The following is a 12,140-nucleotide window of genomic DNA, read 5'->3' as shown; positions in this document are numbered from 1 at the left end:
TTCCCTGTGTCTCCAGTGGTGTGTCCTTTCACTTCTAAGGTCTGTTTCCGCCAGGCTTTTGATGTTATTGGTACTGCCCTGGAAAAGGTGGCGGTTTGCAGTGTCCTAATATGGTGGGCGGAACATTGACTTCTGCCTGGCTGTAGGCAGCTACCGCTGTGGTGGCTGTAGTTTCCGCCCTGGCGGTCGTGTGGTACATTGGCTGTCTTTCGGAGATCTTTCCGCCATGGTCAGAACTTGGCGGTAGTTACCACCAGCCTGTTGGCAGTATTACTGCCACTTTATCACCGACCGCCAGGGTTGTAATGAAGGCCTAAGTGTTTTGGTTTTCAAAACCATTAGCAAGGAATTTCAAAGGGAGCTTCTTGCTTCAGAGGATTACTGCTGTACGTCATTTGTTCTGAATATGAGTTCTTAAATAAATAGTATTTTCTTTCTTCACTGTTTTCTTCATCCTGAAAATTCAGGAGATTAGCCAAGTATGGCTGCATGTTCAACTGAAGGGCTTTGTAGGTTAAGCATCCAAATTAAAATGTAATTCTTGCTTATTGCGTCAAGAGGGTGCCAGTACCAATTATTTAGAAAATAGGTCATGAGAAGAGACATCTGGCTGTAGAACATAGAATAGCCTTGAGGGATTTATATGACGTTTGCCCCACTGTGGCAAAAATATCTTTGCCCTATCCTCAATGGGAGAATTGAAACATAGATTACATTTCTTAAATTCGAGGCTGAAAGTAAATTTTGAGGACTTTGAGGATGTGAAAATGGAGGCTTTGTGTTTTTAGCAATTTTATTTGCGTACAATCCAAATAGTAGGTCACGTGTGAATTCCAAGAATTTAATTGTTGGAAAAAGCTTCTTCTAGTGGCTCTTCATTAGGTCTCGGAACAGGGACGGCTTTATTGCTGGTGGCGCCCGGAGCAAGTCTTTTTTGGCACCCTCCTCCTCCTTATGACCACCTCCTCATATTCTCTCACTATCACGCTGCAAAAGTGCCCCTCATTTCCCCATAGCCCGTCTCTCACACACATTTCTTTTTTTAAGCACTGGTATGGGCTGGTTTTACTAATTTACTCAGCTATCCACATAAAATACAGTTCTGTTCTTTGCAGCAGACATGTTAACCCTTTGTGCTACTTTATAATGAGTCAAAACTGTTACTAGCCAAAACTCTGATCTCTCTATCAGGAACATTAATCACAAGAGTTTTCTTGACATGTTTGTTGCTGCCTGAAAGTTGGACACACAAGGAACTCTACAGCAGGTGTTTTTAAATAGTTAAGTTTATTGCTTAACACAGCACCCCACCTGAATTCAGTGCCCCCCTCCAGGTGAGCACCCAGTGCGGTTGCACCGGCTGCACCCCCCTAAAGCCAGCCCTGTCTGGGAACATTTGACTGGATGATTGTTGCTAGTTCACATGAATTCTGTGGTATTTGAAGAATCCCGTATTCTTTAAGGGCAATTTCTACATCCTTTCAGTCTACTTTTTGGATTTCTCTTACATTGTTTAGTACAAGCAAAACAACACAAAGGTTCCAAGAATAGACTTTGCCTCCATCCTGGTTGGACTGAGCATGAAACTAAGGACTATGGATACTGCTCAGTACTTCCCATCAGTATCTATTCCTCAAAAGTGCATCTCACTGTACATAAAGATTCCTTGTCTCTTCAAGCACCACCCACAACCTCCCTTGGACATGGCCTCAGATCCTCTTTCAAATGCTCCAATAGGGTCTTCAAGGTATTGACGAAGTTGACATCAATCAGTCGTCAATGCCTTTCCTCATGACTCCTCATGTTGGATCCAGGAGTATTACTTAGGCCCCTGCAGCCCCTGTGACACAGGGAGTCCCCAGCCCTTTAGCCCCCTTCAAACCCTCGAGTGGGTTCCCATTCTGCCCAGGGCCAATGACTAACCGTGAGATAATGGCAAATCCATGGGCCCCTCATCACATTCTGCAGGGGAGCTCGATTATTCTTTATTACGCCACTGGTGGCGTATTACGAGTTCCATAGGATATAATGGACTTGTAATACGGCTGGTGGTATATCCGTCACTTTACCGTCACTTTTGGGATGGATTAACACCTCCTCCAAAGTTGTAATAACCCCCAAAGTGTCTTAAGTCTTTAAAAAGCAAACAAAGGGGGTTATTACAACTTTGGAGGAGGTGTTAATCCGTCCCAAAAGTGACGGTAAAGTGACGGATATACCACCAGCCGTATTACGAGTTCCATAGGATATAATGGACTCGTAATACAGCTGGTGGTATATCCGTCACTTTACCGTCACTTTTGGGATGGATTAACACCACCTCCAAAGTTGTAATAACCCCCAAAGTCTCTTTCAAGCACAAAGTACCTGGTTTAAAGTGGAAAATATCCGCAAAGGGCCTCAGAAGAAGAGATACGTGGAAAAATGGTGTGTGCGTCGATTTCTCCTCTGCACACACGGACTTGCGTCGTTATTTTTCACACGGGGAAATCGTGCGTCGTTTTCCGGCGCGCGGACAGTCTCTTTCTGTGGGTCGCGGGATTACCAGATATCCCAGGGTCTGTGCGTGGATTCTTCAGCTTGTTTTCCAGCTGCGCGTCGTTCCGGGAGGCTGTGCGTGGAATTCTCGGTCTCACAGCAGGCGTCATGTCGATTTCCCCTCTGGAAGTCGGGCGGCGTTGTCCTTGCGAGGCCGTGCGTCGAAGTTCCGGTTGCCCCGGAGGTGTTGCGTCGATCAGCGTCGGTGTGCGCGATTTTCTCGCCGCGGAGCAAGCTGTGCGTCGAAAGTTTCGGCGCACGAAGAGTCCAAATGAAAAAGAGAAGTCTTTTTGGTCCTGAAACTTCAGGGAACAGGAGGCAAGCTCTATTCAAACCCTTGGAGAGCACTTTTACAGCCAGACAAGAGTTCAGCAAGGCAGCAGGGCAACAGCAAGGCAGAAGTCCTTTGTAGAAAGCAGTCAGGTGAGTGCTTTAGGCAGCCAGGCAGTTCTTCTTGGCAGGATGCAGGTTCTGGTTCAGGTTTCTTCTCCAGCAAGTGTCTGATGAGGTAGGGCAGAGGCCCTGTTTTATACCCAAATGTGCCTTTGAAGTGGGGGAGACTTCAAAGAGTGGCTAAGAAGTGCACCAGGTCCCCTTTCAGTTTAATCCTGTCTGCCAGGGTCCCAGTAGGGTGTGTGGCAGTCTTTTGTGTGAGAGCAGGTCCTCCACCCTCCCAGCCCAGCAAGACCCATTCAAAATGCAGATGTATGCAAGTGAGGCTGAGTACCCTGTGTTTGGGGTGTGTCTGAGTGAATGCACAAGGAGCTGTCAACTAAGCCCAGCCAGACGTGGATTGTAAGGCACAGAAAGATTTAAGTGCAAAGAAATGCTCACTTTCTAAAAGTGGCATTTCTAGAATAGTAATATTAAATCCAACTTCACCGGTCAGCAGGATTTGGTACTACCATTCTGGCCATACTAAATATGACCTTCCTACTCCTTTCAGATCAGCAGCTACCACTTCAATACTGTATGAGGGCAGCCCCAATGTTAGCCTATGAAGGGAGCAGGCCTCACAGTAGTGTAAAAACGAATTTAGGAGTTTTACACTACCAGGACATTGTAAACTACACAGGCACATGTCCTGCCTTTCACCCACACAGCACCCTGCTCTAGGGGCTACCTAGGGCACACATTAGAGGTGACTTATGTGTGGAGAAAGGGGAGGTTTAGGCTTGGCAAGTACTTTAAAATGCCAAGTCGAGGTGACAGTGAAACTGCACACACAGGCCTTGCAATGGCAGGCCTGAGACAAGGTAAATGGGCTACTTTAGTGGGTGGCACAACCTGTACTGCAGGCCCACTAGTAGCATTTAATCTATAGGCCCTAGGCACCTATAGTGCACATTACTAGGGACTTATAAGTAAATTAAATAGTCCAATCAGGTATGATCCAAGGTTACCATGTTTAAAGGGAGAGAGCATATGCACTTTAGCACTGGTTAGCAGTGGTAAAGTGCGCAGAGTCTGAAAGCCAGCAAAAATGAGGTCAGAAAAAGAGAAGGAGGAAGGCAAAAAGTCTGGGGATAACCCTGCAGAAGGGCCATTTCCAACAGGTCCTTAGGGGCTTTCTAAGGTGCCGTAAATGTCTGTTTTGCTAGCAAGAGGGCCAAATCAATACATTTTGTGGTGAGTTTAAGTGGGCAAGGGTGCGGGAATCCCCCCAGAAGGCCAGCCAAGGGCGCAAACAGGAGTCTTCTATAAGTGACCTCGGAGATGCATTGAAAGACTCCTTCCCAGTACTTTCTCAAGGTTAGACAGGACCACAGAATGTGAAGTAGTTCAGCTCCTTGTTCAGTGCAGCGTGGGCAGCGGGCTTCCACCATTCTAAACATCTTGAATATTTTACCTGGGGTGAGGTATGCCCTGTCTAGTATATAGAAATGTATCAATTTAAACCTGGCATTTAAACCTGGGATTTCGGACTCAGTGTATGCGTGCAACAGGATGTTACTCCACTGAGTTTCTCCAAGTAGGGAGCCTACATCTTCTTCCCATTTGATGCGCAGCATATCTATGTGGGTTAGCATGTCTGCATGTAATGCTCTGTAGAGGAGTGTGACTGCTTTAGTTCTACCATTCATAGTGCAAAGCACTTGGCAGCTCAGGTGGTTATGGGGTTCCGCTGTACCTTGTCCCCATTGTCTTCTAACTATAGCAGTAGGAATTGTCTCTGCGGCAATCCATAATCCTCAGTAAGGCTCTCAAAGGATAGTAGTTCCGCATCTCTGTAAAGGTCCCCATCCTGGCAAGCCTCGCACGACTCCCCCTCCTGGCAGTAAGGCCAGGCATTTCAGTGGGAGGGCTGGGGAGTAAGGCAGTCCGGGTGCATTGTAAGCTGTGCAGCCAACAGCGCCTTATTACCTGTAGGTCTGTTGGTCCCTCCGAGGGTAGTCCCTTGGGCACCTGAAGGATGCAAAATAGGGTATTAAACGTTGGAATAGTATGAGGTATCCCAACCCCGGTAGGAGTCTCGCATTTATCCATTGATTATACCACTGGAACTGGGCGGCTAGGTAATAAGTCTCCATGTGGGGGGCTGTCAGTCCCCCCTCCCCAGCCGGGCGCTGTAGTTGCCTCTGGGCCCCCCTCCACCTGCTCTTTCCCCAAATACGTTTGAGTAATAACGAGTTCAGTTCTCGGAAGATGGAACAAGGAATATACACTGGCAAGGTGGTGAAAAAATCGAGCAGCCGCGGTAAAACCACCGTTTTGGCAACTGCAAAGCAGCCCGCTACAGAGAGTGGGAGCGTTTTTGAGAAGGCCACACTTGTGTGGAGTTTTCTGACTTCCGCTTCAACGTTTCCCTCCAACAGGTCACTTGGATCGTGATAGACCCGTACCCTAAGATAGTTGATGATTGAATCCTCCTAGGTTTTGACCAAATACATTTTGGGCCGTGGGCGTGTCTCGGTAGATGAGAAAGATGTGGGATGTCTGCCAGTTTATGCAGAGGCCTGACACCTCCCCAAAGCACTCATAGGTCATCCTCCGTATCTCAGAGAAAAGGATCATATTGTCTGCGTACAAAGCAATCCTATGCTGCCTTCCCTGAACCTCCAGCCTATTATAATAATTACCTATTCTTGCCACATTAGACAGGGGCTCCCCCACAACAGCAAATAGTGGTGGTGAAAGGGGGCATCCCTGCCTGGTTCCTCTCCCCACTGCATATGGAACTGAGATTGTGCTGCCTGTTTTGACCTGAGCCATGGGTGCAGCATAGAGTAGCTTGGTTCTCTTAATGAAACCCTGATCCAATCTTGTTTTAGAGATCGCCTGGTTGAGATAATCCCACCTAAGGCTATCAAAGGTCTTCTCAGTGTTTATGGCTATGATAACTGCTCCCTCTGCAGCTGGAGGAGGGGGCGCCAGGAGCGACAGGAGCAATCTAATGCTAATTGTAGTGTTTCGGCCTGGAATAAAACCCATTTGATTAGGGTGTATCAGTTGAGGCATGGATGGCAGGATGTGTGTAGCTATTATTCTACTCAGGACTTTATAGTCTATATTTAGCATTGATAAAGGACAATAGGCATGCACATCCTCAGATGGGCACCCTGGTTTTAATAATGGAACTACTATGGCCTAATTTGCGTGTGGGCGGGAGATGCCCCGCCTCCAAAGCCATCACATAAAGGTCTACTACTTTCGGATCAAGCTCTTCCAAATATGTTGCATAAAACTCTGCTAGGAAGCCATCTGCGCCTGGTACCTTACAGCGAGCCACTGACTTAATGGATGTTCTGACTTCTTGCAGTGTAATGGGACCACCTATTTCCGAAGCCTCCTTCTCCCTTAAGTGCAGTAAATCCATCTCTTCAATGAATTGCAACTGAGGGGGGGAGAGGGCCAGCTGCTCTTGGAGGCGCATACAGGGAAGTGTAGTATTCTTTGGATCTAGCATTAATGGCTTCCTGCTTGTATTGCTGCCCACCATCAGCAGCCTCTATTTCTAGAATTAATGAATTGCGAGGCATGGGATTGACAAGTCAAGCTAGAAGGGTCCCTGCCATGTAGGCTTGGTAGTCAAAGCATCGTAGTTTCTCAATACTACCTCTTCTTTGGCCTTCTAGAGTGATTGTGTTAAATCCAGGTTTGCTGGTCTTTCTAGTTCTATGGTCCGGAGTGCCTTTTCTGTTTCTTTGATTTCCTTCACCAGGGTGCGTCTAACTCCTATTGTTTCTGCTACACATCTGCTCCTGATCACCGACTTTGAGGCCTCTCATTCCGTGAGCGGGGAGTCAGTGCCGGCGGCGTTCCCTGGGAAGTAATTTTGGATGGCCTCTCTGATAGAGTGGCGAAAGGCCAAGTCCTCCAAGGTCTCCACATGTAAATGCCAGTCTGGGATACGGGGGTGCTCCCTATGCCAGTCTAGCGATTTAAAGAGAGGATTATGATCCGACACAGTGCGGCATAGATATAATGTATTGCGGATGGCCCTATGTACATCGGAAGACACCAAAAATGTGTCAAGTTGAACATGCAGGCCATACAGTCCTGAATAGAAAGAATAGTCTCTCCCATCAGGATGTAATCCGCAAAGAATCAATTAAGCCCCATTGATGTTGCCATTCTTGATAGGCCTTTGCTGTGCGCATCATGGGGAAGCCACCCAATGGAGGATGTGATCTATCAAGGAAAGGGTCCAAGACACAGCTATAGTCACCCCCCAATAAAATTGTCTGCATCAGGAATAGGGTCATCACCCCAGACAGCAGAGCCAGGAAATTCCTCCGCTTGTAAATGGGGGCATATATTCCTACTATTGTGAGATTGCAGCCCGTCAAGCGTCCTGATATCAAGACGTAGCGGCCATTCGGGTCTATTATTTCTATTGTGACCTGAAAAGGGACTCCGGGTCGGACCCATATCAAGACTCCTCTGGCAAAAGCAGAATAGGTTGTGGCACATATCTGCCCATGTCACCTCTTTTCTTCGGCGTTCCGTTCCTGGACAGTTAGATGTGTATCTTGAATTAATGCTGCATGCACTCCTCTTCTTTTCAGATAGGAGTATACCTCGTATCGCTTCACCATATTGTTAAGACCGCTGACATTCCAGCTGACAAAGTTAGACATTAGGGAGTATGCACTTGGGCCGGATTAATGTAGTAAATAAAGAGGTTTGACCCATGAGGCTGCGCTCCTCCTGGGACCAAGGGAGTGCCTTGTGCATTTTGTAGTGGTACTAGGTGTACAGATATAAACCAACTCAAACTCCCAAAAACATCTAGAACAGTTCAACTCCCCATCCCCAGGACAAGGAAATAAAACCTCCCCATCTAAAACATCAAGCAAACCCACAACATTTGTGTACTCATACAATGCACAACTTCCAAAGAGGGGGGGGGGAGCGCTCAGGTAAGCTCCTCCCAGCGTCACATAACGCCATCTATTATGTCAAGAAAGTAACAGGATCCCAATTTATCCTGCTCCCATGCCCCGTCACATCTTATTAAGCAACTTACATACATTTAGACAAGTTCAATAGAACATAGTAGTTCACACATGTATACAGATACGCCACATCTAGAGCATACAAAGTGGGGTCCACTTAATCTCCCACCCTCCCCCGAGTCCACCTGCATTCTGCTTTTACTTTGCTAACTCCTTGACACCTCTCCCACCTGTATAGTGGTGTCAGCTTAGATTATTTTGTCTGAGGTGCCAGGGTTTATCACCTGGGGTGAGTCAGCAGAATCAAAGGAGGAGACTGACCACACCCAGACTCCATGTTCATTTCAGTAGCATTGTCTGTTTCAATGGGAGGGTCTGAGCTTGCACCACTAAAAGCTGCCACTAATTCCACTGCCTTCTGACACTCTTGCAGTGCTTGGGTGCGGGACTGTGCAGCGCTGGTCCCTTTCCTGGACATTTCATGGTTTTCTTCTATGGGCTGTCCGACTCACTGGTCACTCCTCAGGGAATCATCGCTATCCAGTCCCAGATCTGAAGAGGATGTGAAAAAAGTACCTCTCCATTATGTGTGACTGAGCTTAGCAGGAAAGAGCATAGCATACTGGATCCCCATGGTTCTCAGTATCTTTCTAGCATCCAAGAAGAAAGCCCTTTGTTTTTTGGACTTCTCTTGTAAAGTCTGGAAAGATCATGACTTAGTAGTTCTCCACCAGTATGTCTCCTCATAGTCTTGCTTGATTAGAGATGTGGTCACGGTCCCTGAAACGCAACAGATCAGCTCCTACTGGTCATGGTGGGTCTCCGGTAGGGGAGGTCTGGAAGGCACTCAGTGTGCTCGTTTAAGTGCACAGTATGGTGACAGGCCTTCTGGTGCCACATTGTCGTGGAGCCACTGTTCCAGAAATTCAGTTATGTTTTCACCCGGGCCCTCGACTCGCTCTGGCAGCCCAATAATCCGTATATTATTTCTCCTGGCCGTGTTCTCTAAGTCTTCGGTTCAAGCCTCAAGCATCTTTACTTTAACCTCCATTGTGGACATACATTCACACATTTGCGACAGGTCAGGTGACATGTTGGCACGGGTCCATTCCGCAGTTGGGACTCTATCTGTTAGTCACCAGGAGATCATCCCTTAGTAGACCTAGGTCATTTCTAACCGTGGCTATTTTAAGCCTCCTGGGAGGCAGCCATATCTTGTAGAATGGTGTCTAGGGTCACCCTATGGTGGTGTCCAGGGTAGCTGTCAGAGGGTGATGACCCCTCCTGTGTGCCTGTTGTGCGGGAGATATGCAGGGCCCTGGGTACTGCAGCTTCCTTTTTCTTAACCGATTTACCCACGGTGAAAAGGTGTATAAGGTGGAGAGGCCTCTGCTCATTTACAGATGGTGCCCAGTTGGTCGTTGGACGGGAAGTCCCTCGCAAATGCAGTTCACAACTGGGGCTAGAGGGCTGGGGTGGACCTCTGTTGTCCGTCAAGGTAGCACACCAGCGAGATAGGCAGGTGAGGGGCCCCTCCCCCACATAGGGCCAGTTCACTGCCCACTTGGGCTTTCATGGTAGTGATGGGGGAATTGCTGGTAAGTATGTAATGGGCTGGCATGAGTCCTGGCTGCGGGAGGACTACCCATGGTATTTGTGGCTAGGTAGCAGTGGCGTACTTGTTACACTTGCGCCAATGTGCTTCAATATTCCACCCACGGCAGGTCCTGCATTGCCCTTCTGATTATGCAATGCACTCGCGTTTAGTGGGTGAAAAGATGCTGCTAAGGGTAATATGTCGCGCAGGTGAAGGTCCATAGTGTTTCCAAGCCAAGCTCATGGCACTGGGAGCAGATCCAGTCCTGGATTATCTCAGTTTGATTGTGAGGTTAGGACCCGGTAGCACTCGGGTGGGGGATGGCACTGCAGCAAATGTCTTGTTTCCCCAAGGGCCGGGGTCAAGACCCTACAAGGAGCCTGTAAAGATTGTCTGCAGGAGTGAAACAGAAGCAGGGCACAGCATTGCAATCTCACATTACCTCTGTTGTTTCTGCTGCCTTGTTTTCAGCTCTGGCCTGCTCCGGCCCTGCAGGGGCCCTCGATCAGAGCAGGGGCTCCCTATGATTGCTTGCAGGTACTGTCTGTCACCAGTAGGACCTCAGGCTGTGAGCACCGGTGTAGGGCCCAGAACACCGCTGTGGCTGTGTGGCACAGTGGCATCCCCAAGTCCCCCACGCCACCAGGTAGCTACTGGCACGGGGTTTCCAATTGATATCCTTCTCCCGGAGTGCAATCATCACGCTCCTCTCACAACCTGCATCATCCACAGGGATTGAGGTTGCATTGTGGTGTGGCAGCCGTCTTGAGGTCTGGACAATCGGAACACCCCCGGAGGCCCCTTCAATTAATCGTATCATGGGGTGTTGTAGAAGCCGTAAAAATGCCCCTGCTCTAGAGCTTGGTGGGGGACCCCACTGCAGGCATCTGCAGGGCTCAGGCATGAGAACAGGCAGGAAGATTATGGTAGATGGCGGAGTTCTGCCAGGAGTGCTGCTGTTCGTGTGCTACTCCCTTGGTGCTAAGCCACGCCCCCAGCAACTACCATGTCTGTAATTGCTTTTAAATACCAGTCTTTTTTTTATCTAAGCCTGTTTTCTTAAAAAAGAAAATGAAAATGTTTACATACTTCTTTAAAGATGATTCAATGGTCCATGGGACCAGTTCCTACTCCTGAAAAATGTTTTCTTCACCATTCACAACACCTTCTGTTGTGGATGGGTTACCAATGTCTTTTAGATAGTTGTAAAATATGAATGTTTAGCCACCAGATTTTGGTTGTAAAAAATACATACCTTAAGGAATCAGTATTTTGAAAAGAACTCCCTTTAATTGCCCAAGACATTCACAGTTTTCTTATTGATAATTTAATTGTAAATGTTCCAGTGATATTATCAATTATGTCATAGAAGATGTCATGCGTGATGTAATATGTGAGGTGATTAGCAGTGCATGGTGAGGACTCAAGTTATAGTTCATTTAGGTCATAAGTTATAGTTACCACAGCTAACTAGAATTATCAGTGGTTTGGTCCATTTAAAATGTTATGTTGTCACTGACATTCTCTCCTAACTATAACTTTACTTTAACCTTTGTTTTTTCCAGTACATTTCTAGGTTTGTTTTTTTAACATGAAGTAACATTTTGTTACTATATGTAAAGCCAACCTCCCCACCTTGCATGTCCTTTGGTAGTGTGTTGGCAACTCTCACAGCCCCACAGGCAGCCAACTCCACGCTGTGCATGGCCTTTGCGGCAGAGCATGGCCATTGCGTCCAACTAATTCACGCTGCTGCTCTTCCCAAAACACTTAGAGTCCAGAGAAACCACCCCGGAGGCCTTTTTTTTAATGGGATGGAGCGCATGGCCCCCTCCAAGAGCCATTGGCCATATGGCCCAAGGATATTTGTAAAGGGGAGGGGGTGTGTGCCTCCCATCCTTGCCTCCCATCCCTAAGCCAGAAGGAACCCTGGGCCTTTAAGGGGAGGGGGCACATGGCCCCTGAGCCAACAGTGGCTCTAAGGACCCTATTCTCAAGAAAATTACTTAAATATAGGGGGAGTGCACATGACCCTCCTCCAAGAGCCTTAATAGACCAGTGGGACCCCATCCCCTAGGGACAAATTGCATAACAAAATAGAGGGGGCAGCGTGGCCCTCCCTCCCCAAAGCCTTAATAGGCCCCTGGGGCCAAATGCCATAAAGGGGTGGGTGTAGCACTGACCCCCTTCTCGAGCCTTCATGGGCACTAGGGACCCATTCCCAGGGGCCTATGTTATAATTAAATGGGAGGGGACACGTGCCTCCCTCATATGTCTTTTTTGTGGGTTTTTTATGGACGTGGGACTGAGTCGTGAGTTGCCCCATGGTTTCCCTGCAGTGTGATATATACAAAGTTTTTGAGCCTTAATTGCTCAAAAGCTACTGAATGGATTTACACCAAATCACAAAAAGCACTCTTTCTTGCACAAGACTTAGCTTTAAATCCGTTCAGAGGTTTGAGCTGTAGCTATGTCTAAAGTTCCTTTGTTAAAATTAATGGGGGAAACTTGCTTTAGGACCCCCCTTTTTCTAGGACCCCCCTTGATGGACCCTCTGAAGCTTTCCATGTGCAAACTAAGTAGCACTTTTTTGGAAAGTTTTGTGG

The sequence above is a fragment of the Pleurodeles waltl genome, chromosome 5 (genome assembly GCF_031143425.1).
Source record: "Pleurodeles waltl isolate 20211129_DDA chromosome 5, aPleWal1.hap1.20221129, whole genome shotgun sequence".
In the NCBI taxonomy this organism is placed as follows: domain Eukaryota; kingdom Metazoa; phylum Chordata; class Amphibia; order Caudata; family Salamandridae; genus Pleurodeles; species Pleurodeles waltl.
This window is presented reverse-complemented; position numbering follows the sequence as displayed.